Consider the following 16,569-nt stretch of genomic DNA (forward strand, 5'->3'; position numbering starts at 1 on the left):
TCTAAATGACGAACAAAGCTCCATTGTGAATGGAAAACAGTATGGGCAATAAATAAACGTTATCCAAATCTCATAAAAACCGTAAAGGTAACTGGCAGAAATACTGAACTGGTCATTCACTCATAAATAAATATATGGCCATCTTAAACATCCTGGCATATCCTGTTTAGTTGATTCATGACCATTCGCTGAAGACAAGGATTCCGCCTTAGAAGATTTAACACCCTGCACTATATGTCATTGTCTTGTTAACAGTTCTGGGGGTGGGATGAGCTCTGGTTAACGGGTCTTGCTGACACCAGTGTTTAGTTAGAGGATTGGCTAACGATGCCCAGAACTGTGTGAAAATGACCTCCCTCTCTGTGTGTTTTGCTCATGCTCCTGAGGAAACCTCATTGCCATAGGGAAGAAAATGCCCAGCAAAGCAATACCTAGAAAGTGCAGAAATCATGATTTGAGGACTAGCCCCCCAAACTTGGATTCCATGGCTAACTGCATCACCACATCCAGATTTTGTTAGCACTCATACAATGAGTTCTTGTAAGCACTTGAAAGCTCAGCGATCCGTCTTGGTTTACTCCTTACTGGATCCCTCTGGCTGCCTGTTCGTTCTCTGGGGTTAGGCCACTCCAGAGGGCAAATGTCTATGGCTTCATAAAGGGTTTTGCGCTTACACGACATCTCTGATCGATTAGTGGTCTCTGCCTGGAGTGCTAAGTGGGAAGGACTTCTGCTGCCTTGTGTGGACTCAGTGGGGAAGAAGGCTGTGATTGATTAATGCTGTCTGCCACAGATATAGGACTGGAGAGTAGTGAGATGCATGCCATGTATTTGTAATCCCTGGCTTCTGGATGATCTGATGATGTGTTTCAAGTATGACGGGAGAGTGTGGTGTGGTCTGCCAACCAGCCTCCAATTTCTTCCTGTTCAGTACTGCAGGGTAGAGATTGACATAGGTGGTTGGGAGACTTGGGGTCATATAGGAGCCCACTTAAGTGTTAGATAGAGGTACTATTCCCTATTCTCCTCTAAGGTTCTGTGGAGATTCAGCTACCAGGTCCACTATGGCTACTGCTCTGAAATCTCAAGCTTGTTTTTCTAGCTCGTTTCCCCTGCAAATTTCACATTAATGGCCACTGAGGAGCACTAAGATGGTGTGATGGTTAATACTGAGTGTCAACTTGATCCGATTGAAGGATGCAAAGTCTTAATCCTGGGTATGTCTGTGAGGGTGTTGCCAAAGGAGATTAACATTTGAGTCAATGGGCTGAGGAAGGCAGACCCACCCTTAATCTGGATGGGCACCATCTAATCAGCTGCCAGGGAATAAAAGCAGGCAGAAAAATGTGAAATGGTTAGACTGGCATAGCCTCTCAGCCCACATCTTTCTCTGTGCTGGATGCTTCGTGTCCCTGAACATCAGACTCTAAGTTATTCAGTTTGGGGACTCAGACTGGCTCTCCTTGCTTCTCAGCCTGCAGATGACTATTGTGGACCTTGTGATTATGTGAGTTAACACTTAATAAACATATATATATATATTTTCCATTAGTTCTGCCCCTCTAGATAATGCTGACTAATACAGATGGCAAGGTCAGTTGCAAGAATTTGGACTTGAATTTAGTGACTATGAAAATTCCAGAAGGTGAGTGAGGGAGAGTTACAATGAAGTCAGGCATTTCACTAATTATTTCATTGACTGACTGATTGATTGAGACAAGGTCTCACTCTGTCACCCAGAGTGCAGTGGTGCCATCACAGCTCACTGCAGCTTCAACCTCTCAACCTTCTGGGCTTAAGCAATCCTCCCACTTCAGCCTCCTGAGTAGCTGGGGACTACAGGTGCATGCCACCATGCCTGGCTAATTTTTGTATTTTTTGTAGAGGTGGGGTTTTACCATGTTGGCAAGGCTGGTCTTGAACTCCTGACCTCAAGTGATCTATCCATCTTGGCCACCCAAAGTGCTGGGATTATAAGCATGAACCACCATGCTCAGCCCTCATTCACCCCTTTTTAAGAACTCTATGAGTTAGATTTTATGCACCTCCATATTCTAGGTATAGAAACAGGAGCTCAGAAAGGTTGACTTACATCCCTAGGTCACACAACTGGTAGCAGGTGCTAACTGTGGGAGTCAAACCTAAGTCTGCCTAGGTTTGTGTGACCTCCAGATCTGGGCTGTCTCCTTTCTGAGTCACCCACCACTACATTAATCTGGTCTTGGGGAATAGCAGCCAAGGACATCCAAGTCCTGAGGCTGAAGAAGTTTGTAATAGATGCTGATTTCTTTGCCTCCCAGTCTGGCCTGGCCCCAGAAACTGGTTTATCCCGCCTCGCTCAAGGCAGATGCATCTTCCCCTTCCTACATTCTCGACAGAGTGATTTCCAGGGAATGGCGCGAAGGCCATGTTACGCAAAAGTCACCATTTTAGAACTCTAATAAATAGCTATTCAATTCAGTCAGCCAAATTAGGGAAGAATCACTCTAAGAATATCTGCTCCCTGCTGAGCTGATTTGAGTGTGACTGACTATCTTGCTTCATGGAAACCAGGCAGAGTAAAGGGAGGAGTTGCCCAGAAAGTTGAGGATTCTCCTTCTAAAGAGGCCTCAGGGATTAAATTAGTCACTTCTAAGGTCTCCTGTTGGAGGAGTGATAGAATTTCATCGACTTGTCACTGGAGCCAGCAGAACATGATGTGCTAGATATCTTCCCGCTGTTCCCCTGCAGAGAGAAAGAGCGAAGAAAAGATTCAAGCTTTATACCCTTAGGAGACTGGGGAGGGCAGGGGCAGCCCTCTCAGCCACTGTTTCCTTTCTTCTGGGAGTTGTGACAGGCAGCGTAACTATTGTCAGTAAACTCTCCAACAAAGGCACTGCGGCTCCTCGGCTTGCACATGTTGGAGAGAGGGGGAAGCCACAACGTGTTCCCCGCCCCATATCTTTATATCCCTTAAGACAGCCTCACTGCTAGAACAAAACAACCCCTCATTTCAGGGGCTTACTGTAATCAGGGCTTATTTCTCACTAAGGTCACAGCCCAGTGCTAGTCAGCCTGATGGGGATGGAAATGGAGATCTACTCCACTCAGCTACTCAGGGACCCACGCTCCTTTGCGTTAGGGTTCTACCATCTTTTAGGGCCACAGAATCCTTCCCCGGATTGTCTTCCAGATGAGGGAAGAAAAAGTGAAGTGTCACACAGGAGTTTTTCCAGGGACCAGGCCCTGAAGTGGTGTCCATCATTGCTGCCCACATTCCACTGGCCACACCTCAGTCACATGGTCCCATCTAACTGCAGGGGATCCTGGGAAATATGGTCTAGCTGTGTCCCCAGGTGGAAAAAGAGTGAAATTTGGGGAACATATAGCATCTCTCTGTTTCAACCTCTATCTAAAATGGCCAAGTCCCTATGCTGAGAAAATAAACAAGTCAATGACAATAATAACAACAACAAAAGAGATGGCACCAGCCCAGACATGCATGCTCATCTATTCTTGAATATGGCAATTTTCCAACTCTAGAATCTAGGTCCTTACTTCTTAAAATGAGTACAAAGCTGAAGGATACATAGAACCGCCAGGTGAACATAAGACACCTTGTAGTTGCATCAATTTTACCTGAAATTTTAAGCAGTTTTAAAATATTGAATCTTAGCTTTCTTGAAAGATTTAGTCACATGTGTATCCAATGAACCCAAGGGAAGTCAGGGGATTCCTGAAAGTCCTAGGCTCATTGTCTTACATGTTTATGGCTTCCCTTTTGGACATTTAGGAAAATGTCAAGGAGACTGAAACGTTTGACTAAAGTTTTGTCTTTACTATCCTTTCTTCAGTTTTAAGTCACGGGCATTCCAAACTATAAGGGGGAAGGTAAGTTGTGAGTCTGCCCAAGACCCAATGATATTAGCAATTAATTTCCAGAGCAATTATGAGTCAGATATTTTGTTAAGGGCTTGCATGTGTTTTGGTTATCTATTGCTAAACAGCAAACTATCCAAAAAGTTAGTGGCTAAAACAACCATTTTATTCTATCTCATAATTTTGTGAGCCAGGAATTCAGGCAGAGCTCAGCAGGATGATTCTTGTGCTCTACCAGGGATCAACCAAGGTTGTTTGGTGGTGTTAAACTGACAGGCTAGTTTGATGGCTTCACGATGGCTCTACTCAAATATCTGGCACTTTGCCACAGAAGACCAGAAGGCTGGAGTCAGCTGGATCCCTCTCTCACTTATGTGGCAGCTCACGCTCCAAGAACAAGTGTTCTAAGAGGTTCTAAGAAGGCTAGAATAAAGCTGCAAGGCTTCTATGACCTAGCCTCAGAAGCCCTGACACATTACTTCTGCCACATTCTGTTGGTCAAGCGGATCACTAAAGTCAGCTCAGATTCCAGGGGAGGAGAATTAGACTCACTTTCAATGGGAAAAGTGACAAAGAATTTGCAGGCATCTCATTTAATCTTCACAGCATCTTCATGTGGCAGACATTACTTTAATGCCCGTTTTACAGTCGAATAAACTTTATTTATTTGGTTACTGATTCACAGAACCTTATAATCCACATGCTCTTGAGTTAGCACTTTCAAAAGCTTAATCTAAATGACTACTGAATAGAAGAAACCATTTATAAAAACTTTCTTATCCCAATCAGTAACTTAGAACTTAAAATGATGGTACTAATATTCATAATAACTAACTTTTTGAAAACTTACTGTCTTCCCTTTACCTTCAATTCTCAGAACAATCCTGCATGCTTTTGTGGTAGATTGTATTACTGTCCAAAACACTGGCATCTTCTCCATGTGCGAGAATTATACTTTCCATTCCATGGCTTTAGTCTTGCTGTGTGACAAGTTTTGGGCTATAAAGCTTGGGTAGAGTTGATGTGTGCCATTTCCAAGCAGAAGCTTTAACAGTCATTGTGTGGTTCTGCCAGGATCTCTTTTTCCCTGCCATGAGATTGACAGTATCCCAAATACAGGCTTCTATATGTCAATCTGCATTATGGGATGAAGATCACATGGAATTGAGCCACAGCCAACAGTGGACATGCGTCTCTAATAAGCAATGGACTTCTGTTGTTGCCAGCCACTGAGATTTTAAGGCTGTTTGTTACTGTGGCATAACTTAGTCCAAGCTGACTGGTACTATTAATATTTCCATTATATAGATGATGTTGAAACAAGCACAGAATAGTTAAATAATTTGTCCACAGTCTAGCACTTAACTCTATACTGTTTGATTCCAGAGCCCTCGATCTTACTTCCAAACTTCTATATAACTGATTAAAATAAAGACTCAGGCAAAAATGGCCACATGCTTGAGTTGTGTATTTAGGCACCTAATGCACAGATTGTCTGATCTTTAGCTCACTGACAACAGCTTGTGTGCCAAAGGCACCCCTGACTTTTGAGACAGGGCTACTAAGATGTCGAAAGGCCTGGGGATGCAGCTCAATGACTTACTTCATCACAAGAGGGGGCAAAACTGTATAAATATGTTTTGAGCATCCTACAGTATTTCATAATATTTATGAGGTTGACATCGCTTGGGATGATTTAGCCTTTCTTGGCCTGACATGTTTTGCTGCTATTTTCTTTCTAAGTAACAAGAAAAGAAGGAGAAAGTGAAATAGAGGCATGGCTGTTCCATGAATTACAAGGTGTCAAAATATTATCTAGGGATTTCTTCTTTCTCAGGGTTGTGCAAAGAATTGCATACTTCTTAGCCTCTAGCGTTACTGGACAACAGTGGTATAAAAAGGAGAGGGAATTGTCACAGTGATTAGGATGAGAGGACTGCATCTGGACAAGTGTCACAGTAGTTAAGATGAGGGGACTGCATCTGGACTTGGAGTACTCTGGCAAGTCACATAAGTGCCGGATTTTGGAATCCATGCTGTTCTGGGCACTTCCTTGACTTGAAGTATTTCCCTTTGCCTCCTACTGATATGTAGTATGTAATTTAAAATGTGATTTGGGCTGCAAGCAACATAAGATTCAACTTAAAGAGGTTTTATGACAAAGAACATCTATTAGCTGGCATAACCAGAATCCTGGAAGTAGGGCAGTTCTAGAGCAGGTTAATTTAGCAGCTCAGTGACATCATTGAAGACCCAGGTTCTTTCTATCTTTTTGTTCTGTTGTCCTCAGAGCACGGACTTATCTTCTTAGGCTGGTTCCCCTCATGGCCCCAAGATGGCTGCTGTAGTTCCATGTGTGGAAAGCAATATCTGCTTGTGAAAAAGGGAACTTGCTCCTCATATGTTGTCTTAACACCAGTTCCTTGAAATGGAAATTTGTGTGCAGGGAGGTTGTTGGAGAATGTTCTCAGGAACAACAGCTGTTAGGGAGTGAGAGAGGCAAGGTTAGCCAAAAGCAGGAGTTGAGCTATGATGCGGCTGCAACGGAGGCCTCAGCTGAACTCACAGGGCCCTCTGGAGCTGGGATGGAGCTTCAGAGTTTCCAAAACTGTGGCAAGAGGCCGGACCTTTGTACCTCTCCATTGACTAGTCATTGGATGTGTGCTGACGCTGAGTGGGTGGTGTGACCTCGGATAAAGCACTCCTGGAGGGTATAGGGAAAGTACCTGTCTTGAAAGAGGATCTGGGTGGTACAGCTAGCATCCATTACTCATGCCTCTTAGGAGGTCAAGGGTCACAATAAAGGAGCTTCTTTTTAGGTGTTTCCCATATGGCCTTTCATGTCCCCCTGGCCAGGAGTGCATCTCATATCCATTTCTAAACCACATATTGGCAGAGACAATGGTGTTATCATGGTTGATTTGCACTGAAAAAGAGTCACTCTCTGTGGATAGCTCAGGCTTCTCCTGAAGAATGCAGCTGCTCTGAAGAAGGTGAGCAAAATCAAGGTATGCTAAGAAAGAAGATCGTGGGTGGGATGGGTATTCAGTGGCAGCAGGATCTGGTCCAAGGAGGGACTATGTCATACCGAGTATTTGTCTGATCTACTGATGCTCAACTCAGTGGAGGAAATCCCAGATAAGAAGTGCCTAGAAATGTCTACATCTTTCAGTGCTTATTGGAAGAGCATATAATGAGAAGATAAAGAGTTACCACCCACAGTAAGCCTCCAGCTATAGTAATAGTGGCAATATGGGAAGAAAGCCTTCTCTCTTTCATATACACTGAATTCAAAATGGTTCTTGTAGAGGTTGGCTGGTGGCCCCACTGTCCTGGCTCCAATGGGGTCCAGATGGCCCTTAAGCATCAGTAAATTCTCTTTGTGTGCAGACATGTTTGGCTCCTTATGTCACCCTACATCTTATTTGAGCTCCTCCTAGCACAGACTTTGAGACAAGGATTCAAATATAAGCAGTGTAGTTGGAGATGGAGATAGGGAAGTGAGGCCATGATCTAGGAAAGGACTGGCTATAGGGTTGCCCGGTAAAATTCAGGAAGCCTGTTAAATTAGAAAGTCATACAATGAGTACTTTTTAAATATAAGCATGTCCTATGCAATATTTTTCAGACAAATAAAGAATATTTTTTTTAGTATGTGTCCCAAATATTGCCTGGAGCATACTTACACTACAAAAACTATCAGTTTTATCTGAAATTCAAAGTTAACTGGGGATCCTGTAACTTTTATTTGTGAAATCTGACGATCCAAGATAATGGCCAATAATGAGTATGTGATTGAGTCAGCTGCTACTGAAGATAACCATAATTTTATCTTACTGTGGCCTCTGGGAACCAGTGTAGAGTACACACCTAGTTATTGGACCCAGGAAGCAAGGGAGCTGGGATGTTTCACACCTACTCTGCCAATCTTTGGTTGAAAGTTTGGGTGGGGGCAGGGTGCTGGTTCTCCAGTGGCTATCTCTCAGCTCTTCTGAATTTCCCTGAGCCCAGACAGGGAATATCTTCCTTGTGTGACTTCTGAGAAAGCCCTCAAGCAAAGAGACAGAAGTCCTAACAGTTGACAGTCAGCTGATGCCTTCTGAAGTGGTAAGACTCAAGGATATGGGCAAGGTACCTACAGTGCCTTAGGGCCTCAGTTACGGAACAGATGTCCCAGTACTAGAAACTGTTAGAAGCGCAGTCTTCGGTGTCAGTAGATCTGGGTTGGAATCTTGATTCTACCATTGAATATGTGAGCTTGGACACATTTCTTAACTTCTTGGCCCCTTTTCCTCATCAGTAAAATGGGTCTAATGATACATACCCCATCAGATTATTGTGAAGATTAAAAGTAAAAAAGTATAGGCTGGGTGCAGTGGCTCATGTCTGTAATCCTAGCACTTTGGAGGCCAGGCAGGCGGATTATTTGAGGTCACGAGTTTGAGACCAACCTGGCCAACATGATAAAACTTCTTCTCTACTAATAATACAAAAAATTAGCAGGGCATGGTGGTTCGCGCCTGTAATCTCAGCTACTTGGGAGGCTGAGGCACGAGAATTGCTTGAACCTGGGAGGCAGGTGTTGCAGTCAGCTGAGATGGCATTACTGCATTCCAGCCTGGGTGACAGAGTGAAACTGTGTCTCAAACAAAAACAAAAACAAAAACAAAAACAAACAAACAAACAACAACAAAAGATGATATTAAAATGTACAAGCTTTGAGGTTAGACAGACCTGAACTTGAATCCTAACTCTACCATTTACTAGCTGGTGGCCTTGGACAGGCTACATCACCTCTTGGTCTCAGGTTTTCTTATTTGTAAAAGGCAGATAACATTCACCTTCTAGAACTGTTGTGAGATTGGAAATAAATGAAATATATTAAGTGCTCAGTGCCTGGCACAGTACAGACAATCACATAAATATATGCTTGTACTGTTATTCCTTATAGAGGCATGAGGAAGAGATGAACTCATCACTAAGTGGTCCATGCCTAATCTGAGATGCAACTCTGCTCAAGTCTATCCAGATAGTTAATGGATTTCATAGATGGGATGAATGAAGCCCTATGGTAGGGCTGGGATTTCTGAGGAGAGGAGATCCAGGTGGTCGTTAGGCATTGCCATCCTTCTGGGAATATGTCCCTACCCTCTTGAATTTAGGCACACCCAGATGACTTGCTTTGACCTATAAAACATGAGAGAGGTGGGTGGTACTTCCAGGTGCAAGCTCCAGGAGCAAATGCATGCTTGGTCTGTGCACCACATGTGCCGTGCCTGCTACGTATTTTCCCTCCCTGATGATCAGTGAAGGTTGTGATGGTAGAATCTGGGACCCTGGGTTCCTGACCGGGGCTGGCATGGCACAGGGACCTCAGACAACTCATGATGGACATGCAGTGTGCATGAGAAATAATCTTCACTATTTGGGGGATCATTTGTTTCCACAAATGGACTTTGTCCAGGGGTCAGCAAAGTGATGCTGGCCAAATGATTGGAGCACAGCCATGTGCATTTGTTTACTTACCATGTAGGGCTGCTGTCACACTACAAAGGCACAGTTGAGTAGTTGCAACAGAGATCATCTGGCCCTCAAAGCCTAAAGTACCTACTATCTGGCCCTCTACACGAAGGTTTACTAACTAGCCTATCCTGATTGACATAGGGGTTATCCATCTTCTGCTCTATCTCAACTTGGGGTTTGTGTGGGGCCTGGGATTCTGCATTTCCAACAAGCTCCCAGGACATGCCAATGCTGCTGGTCCATGGACCCTTTTATGAGTAGTGAGGCTCTAGGGCAAGGTTTCTCAATCTCAGCACTGTTGACATTTTGGGCCAGATAATTCTGTGTTGTGGGGGCTTCCCTGTGCATTGGAGGTTGTTTATAGCCGCATCCCTGCTTTCCACCCACAAGATGCCAAGAGTTCCTCCTAAGATGGGACAACCAAAAATATCTCCAGACATTGCCAAGTGTCCCCTGGGGTGCAAGTTCCCATTAGATGGGAACCACTGCTCTAGGGACTCTCCAATAAGCTCACAATTCTCTGGGGTGTTGACAAGAAACCCTCGGGCCACAGGCTTGGTATATCTCCTGTCTGATTCCAAGAATGATGGAAACAGTGCCAATGATGGAGAACTCCTGAGTCAGGCAGGAAGAGCCAGGGTCAAGGGACATACAGAGGATGCCAGGAAGGAAAACAATGAAGTCGTTATATCCTTCTGCTCTGCTTGGAGTAATGTGTACAGTTTAAACGTTTCACTGAAAACCTTGGATAAGATAGGTGGATAAATATCACTGCTTAGAACGTTTAGAGTCTGGAAAAACAACTCTAATGTGTAGGCTTCTTCATGGATGGCTAAGAGCCTTCCCAGGTGTGTCTGCCAGCCAGACATTTGCAGTGGGGCAGTCCCAGCCTCTTCTGCCTCACTCTTTCTCATCACAGTGCTACCCCATGGGAAGGGGCAGCTGCCTGTCGCCTTCACTCTCACTCTGGAGGAGAGAAAGGGGAACGTTATCACCCTCCACCCTTGCCGTGTTGTCCCAAGGGCATGCTGACTTCCATCTGCTGCATGAACAGACCTCAAACCAGATGAATCAGAGGTGGCGGCTGCCGTGCGGACTGAGGGTGCTTTGAAATCAGGGGAAAAAGAATCGTCAACGTGTCTCAGTTTTCACAATTTGCATCTGACCACAGAAGAAAATCCTCACAGTCTGTGTATATATTTTTTGTAGACCCTTTGACATGTAATATACGGTTTATTATTCTATTTATTTTTCTGTCTTGTCTAAAATTATAAGAGCCATATATAATTGTTATTTTGTAATTTAAAACAGTACAGAAGTGGGTACAGTTAAGAGGGAAGCCCTTCTTTCTTCCCTCCAATGCCACATCTCAGAATGAAACACTAAGAATAGGTTGGGTGTGATCCCTCCAGAGATTTCTATATATTTAATACACATGCATAGTGTTTACATACGAGATCATACTACACATGTGTAAGATGGTTCTGCTTTACTGTTTTCTTTTCATATCAGGGCCAGGCCAAGGGTGCAGAATTTAAGGAGGCACCCACTCTCAGGCTCATGTTAGCCCAGGGACATGGTTTGCACAACCCTGACAGTGAGCACACCCTTAAATTTTGTGTCCCAGGTGTCTTACTCTTAAGGAAGTAATGCTTTTCTGTATGTCCTGGTACTCCCTGCGTAATATATCTTAGGCATCTATGTCAGTTCAAACAGCCCTACTTCATTTTTTTCATAATACAGTTTAAATGTAAAGGTAACTACTGCCAGGGTGGTGGCTCGTGCCTGTAATCCCAGCACTTTGGGAGGCCAAGACAGGAGGGTCGCTTGAGCCCAGGAGTTTGAGACCAGCCTGGGCAACATGGTGAAACCCTGTTTCTACTAAAAAATACAAAAAAAAATTAGCCAGGTGGCAGACACCTGTAGCCCCAGCTACTTGGGAGGCTGAGGCAGGACAATGGCGTGAACCTGGGAGGCAGAGCTTGCAGTGAGCGGAGATCACACCACTGCACTCCAGCCTTTGCGACAGAGCGAAACTCTGTCAAAACAAAACAAAACAAAATTTAGCTGGGCATTGTGGTGTATGCCTGTGGTCCCAGCTACTTGGGAGGCTGCGGTGGGAGGATTGCTTGAGCCTGGGAGGTTGAGGCTGCCTGAGGCTGCCATAAGCTGTGATCACACCACTGCACTCCAGCCTGGGTGATAGAGCGAGACCCTATCTCAAAAAAGAAAAAAAAATAATAATAATAAAACATAAAAATAAAATACAGCGTAACTTTTGCTTTGGTTTCATTTTTGTCTACCCAGTGTGATACCCACAAAGTGATTTGGACATAGCTTTTGGAGCTGTTGCGCCTCTGCTACCTTCTGGACTTCTATGCCTGTGTTGCTTGGCTCCATGGCTCCTTCCTTGAGCTGCCCAGGTTAATGGGTGGAGGGGACAGTGGTAAGAAGCTGAGAGAGACAAAGTAGGCTTGAGTTAGGAAAGGTTCAAGCTACCTGGAAAAAAAGAGGTGCACGAGGTGAGAGAAAGGGGCAAGAGCGGGCCTTTAGGAAGAGGCAGAGAAAGGAGATTTTGGGGAGAGTAGCTGCTTCCACGAGTCAGAATTTGAGAAAAGAAATGTGTGAAGAGGAAATGTAGCCTATGTTCCAGGGTGTGATTCAAGTGTTCTTGGAGGAGGAGATTTACATCACTCCTCAAGGTCTTCTGGAGTTAGGTTTATTTAATGGAGTGCATCATGGCCTAGAGCCCAGTCCCAAGGCTAATTGGCCATAATTGGGTTACCTGTGTCTATTTGGTAAAGTTGAAGCGGGATCACAAGAGCCTAGGAGGGTTACTCAGTTTTCAATAATCAGCTCTCTTACCACTAGGGATTTCTTTTTTTTTTTTTTTTTTAACTTTTATTTTAGGTTCAGGGGTACATGTGCAGGTTTGTTTTACAGGTAAACTGTGTGTCGTAGAGGTTCTGTGTACAGATTATTTCATCACCCAGGTACTAAGCATAGTACCCGATAGATATTTTTTCTGATCCTCTCCTTCTCCCACCCTCCACCTTCTGATAGGCCGCAGTGTGTGTTATTCCCCCCATGTGTCCATGCGTTCTCATCATTTAGCTCCCACTTATAAGTGAGAACAGGTGGTATTTGGTGTTTTGTTCCTCCATTAGTTTACTGAGGATAATGGCTTCCAGGTCCATCCATGTGGCTGCAAAGGACATGATCCTGTTCTTTTTTATAGCTGCATAGTAGTCCATAGCGTGTGTGTACCACATTTTCTTTATCCAGTCTACCAGATCTACACTGATGGGCATTTAGGTTGATTCCATGTCTTTGCTATTGTGCTGCAATGAATATATGTATGCACGTGTCTTTATGGTAAAACTATTTATATTTCTTTAAGAATATACCCAATAATGGGATTGCTGAGTCACATGGTTATTCTGTTTTACTGCTTTCCACAATGTCTGAATTAATTTACATTCCCATCAGCAGTGTATAAGGTTCTCCACAACCTCACCAGCATCTATTATTTTTTGACATTTTAATAATTACCATTCTGACTGGTGTGAGATGGTATCTCACTGTGGTTTTGATGTGTATTTCTCTAATGATTAGTGATAGTGAACGTTTTTCCATATGCTTGTTGGCGGCATGTATGTCCTCTTTTGAAAAGTGTCTGTTCATGTCCTTTGCCCACTTTTTAATTTTTTTTTTTTTTTTGCTTGTGAATTTGTGTGAGTTCCTTACAGATTCTAGATATTAGACATTTGTCAGATGCATAGTTTGCAAATAATATGGGGTCCTAGCCACTTTGAGGAGTTTTGGAAATCTACAAAACTATTCCTCAGAACAACACAGGTGAGCAAATACACATAACATTTTGCCAACAGTTTTTAGGGGTTTTTGAACCCAGAGGCCCAACCTCGGCCCCCTGTGTCAAGGAAGCTGGGGAGGGCTCTGCCTGATGCTGCAGTCCCAGCCACCTGCAAATCAACTCATATTGAAAATGTGCCCAATCAGTGAGCACATTACCGTCTCCAAGAGTGCCTTGTGGAGGCAGATATGAACTTGAAAACTGCATATTCTAGAGTCTTGGCCTTTCCTGCTTGACAGCAAGAGGAATATGCAGGAGTTTGGTGGAAGTTTCTGACACAGAAATCTTACAACGGGAGTTTACCTCTGAAATCCCAGTGGAGTCCATTAGTGGAGCGATTTGCAGCTCCTTGCTTTGCTAGGTGTGCCAAGAGCGGTTCTGGTTTTAGAAGGCAGTCATCCAGGACTGGGAAGGGGCAGGCTGGGAGAATCTAAGCCCCACTGAAGGGTCCCAAGTGGAAGATGAAGAATGATGAGGATGTACATTCTTGGTGTCTGGGAGAAGGCTGAAAGACTGGAGGCTAAGACCAGCTTTGAAAATGTATAACAGGAGACTAAGTGGCATTTTCTTCATAATCTCAGACTGGCTGACAGTGGCACAGAGCTAGGGAGATTTCTGCACCACCGCTGGGGTAGGGGAGAACAAGGAGGCAGCACACTGTCCTCAGGCCTGACGAGGTTGGCAGAATGGTCCCTGTTACTACTAATCATCATTACTGCCTTTCCACAAGCTATCAGTTTAAAAGAACAAAATGAGAGGGCAGAGTCCTGTAGCCTTGGAAGGAGTGTAATTCTCCTTCTCCTTCATCTCTTTCATCTTCCTTCAGCTCTTTCTTTTCCTTCTCCTTCTTCCTTTCCTCCTCCTTTTATTCTTCTTTCTCTTCCTCCTCACCCTCCTCCTCCCTCACTTTTTTTTGTTTTTTAAAGCTATTCTAACCTCACTAGGGAAAGGAAGGGGACTGTGCTTTCTGAGGCCAAACAAAAGGAATTGGAAGACTGTCAGGGGTTGTCTTAGTTACAGTTTCCTTAGATGCAGGTTCTGAGGCAATTAGTTTGTTTAGGAGGGGATTCCAGGAAACACTAATAGGAGAAATGGGGAAGCGAATCAGGGAAGGGAAGAAGTCACACTCTTCAGAGTGTGTCACAGAGCAAAGTATCACTGCAGGCAATAGGAGCTTAGTCCCACTGGGGACCTCTAACAGTCAACAGAGACCATGCCTTCTTAGATATTCCTCACAGGGGCTGGGATACTGATTCAACAACTCTAGAGAGCCATTGATTGCATCCTGGTCTTGAAAGGTGTTAATTCCCTGGTTAATTTCAGCCTGCTGCTTGCTCTGGCAGAGTGAGCTCCAATCCTCAGAGGAAGCCCCCAGGCAAAGAGGCAAGGAGACACAGGTGCTGGCCAACGAAGCTAGGCTGACACATTATTTGATTTCATTCATAGCAAGTTCAGAGAGAAGCAAAACAGATCTATGGTGTTACAAGTCCAGACAGCAGGTACCCTGTGAGGGGATGATTAGAGGAAGGTTTGTAAGATTATGATCTTGTCTAATTTATTGATCTGAGTTTGCACAGATGCGTTCATTTCATACAAATTCATTGACCTGTACACTTGTAATCTGTGTACTTTTCTACATGTCTTTTCTATTTAAATATATTTACAAAAACACTAAGTCTCATTTCTTGGAATGGGCTTTTTCTAGTAACTTAAAGTGTCTGAAAAGTTCCAGAATTGAATCAAGATGTCACCAAGGGAGACATTACCCAAAGGAAAATGAGAATTCAGCTGAGCAGAGATGAGGGCAGCAACATCAGACATGACAAATGACCTGCCGCTCCAACAGAAACCACTAGAATCAAACACAAAGAAAGGAAATGGATGGGAAGAAGTCGATTTTGAGATTATTTCCCAGCCCCAATAAACTGCGATTTCTTGAAAAACCAGTTGCAAATGTTTGGCAGCAGCTTTGCAAAGAAGGTCCTCTGAGAAAGGATTCCAGATGGATAGGATGTTTCCCCAATACGTCTCTTGTCTTCAGGCTCCAGGGAGACCTGGCAGGGGCCGGCGTTGTAGCCCAACACACATGAGGGACCCATTGGCTTCTTCAAACTTCCCACTAAATGTTGTGATTAACCACGCTGTGGCTCCAATTAGATCAAATAAAAGCAGCATGTTAAAAGAATAGCAGCAGGAGGTAATGTGCATATCATTAAAGAACAAGTTACAAATATGAGTCCTTTGGTGAGCCTAATAGAGACATGTCGCATGGAGCTGAGACAAATGCAGAGTCTGCTGGTTTGAGGTTGCACCCTGAGTTTGCCATGGGTTGGGAGCTGGGTAGATATTAGTAAGAATGTTATCAAGGAATAATAGCCATTTTGTAGGGCTTCCTATCTGCCAGACACAGTGTGAAGTGCTTTGCATGCAATGCTAATGAAGTAAGTTGTATTTATTCCATTTTATGTTGAAGAAACTGAGGACCTAAGCAGATGGGAGAATTGATAAAGGTTAAACAGTTAACTAGTGGCTGGGTCTGCCTGAATCCAAAGTCCACCTGATTTTAATTTTTTATTGAAATTGAGGTATAACTTACATATAGGAAGATATGGACATCTTAAGTGTAAGGAACTATTGCCTATGCATACACCTGTGCAATCACCATCTAGGTCAAGCTATGGAGCATTCCTGGCATTCCAGAAGGTTCTCTTATGCCCCTTTTCCAGTCACTATCACTCCCAAAGAAAGTGCTGCTCAGAGTAGTTTTGCCTGTCCTTGAACCTCATAGGTGGCAGCCTACCCTGTGTGCTGTTTTGTATCTAGCCTCTTTCACTCAACTTATTTTCGAGATTTATCCATATGTATAGTGCTTGAATTAGTAGCTCATTCATTTTTCATTGCCGAGTAGTATTCCACTTAGAAATATATTGCACTTGATTGATTTGTTCTGCTGGTAGTACTCAGGTTGTTTCCAGTTTTCAAGGCCAAGTGCTTTTAACCACACATATTTCACTGTAGATTGATGAAGGCAGCTGGGTTACTTGTTTTTGTTGTTGTTTGTTTGTTTATTTGAGACAGAGTCTCAGTCTGTCACCCAGGCTGGAGTGCACTGGCATGATCTTGGCTCACTGCAACCTCCGCCTCCTGGGTTCAAGCGATTCTCCTGCCTCAGCCTCCCGAGTAGCTGGCATTACAGGTGCATGCCACCATGCCTGGCTAATTTTTGTATTTTTATTAGAGACAGGGTTTCACCCTGTTGGCCAGGCTAGTCTCGAACTCCTGCCTGCCTCGGTCTCCCAAAGTGCTGGGATTAC

The sequence above is a fragment of the Piliocolobus tephrosceles genome, chromosome 2 (genome assembly GCF_002776525.5).
Source record: "Piliocolobus tephrosceles isolate RC106 chromosome 2, ASM277652v3, whole genome shotgun sequence".
Classification (NCBI taxonomy): domain Eukaryota; kingdom Metazoa; phylum Chordata; class Mammalia; order Primates; family Cercopithecidae; genus Piliocolobus; species Piliocolobus tephrosceles.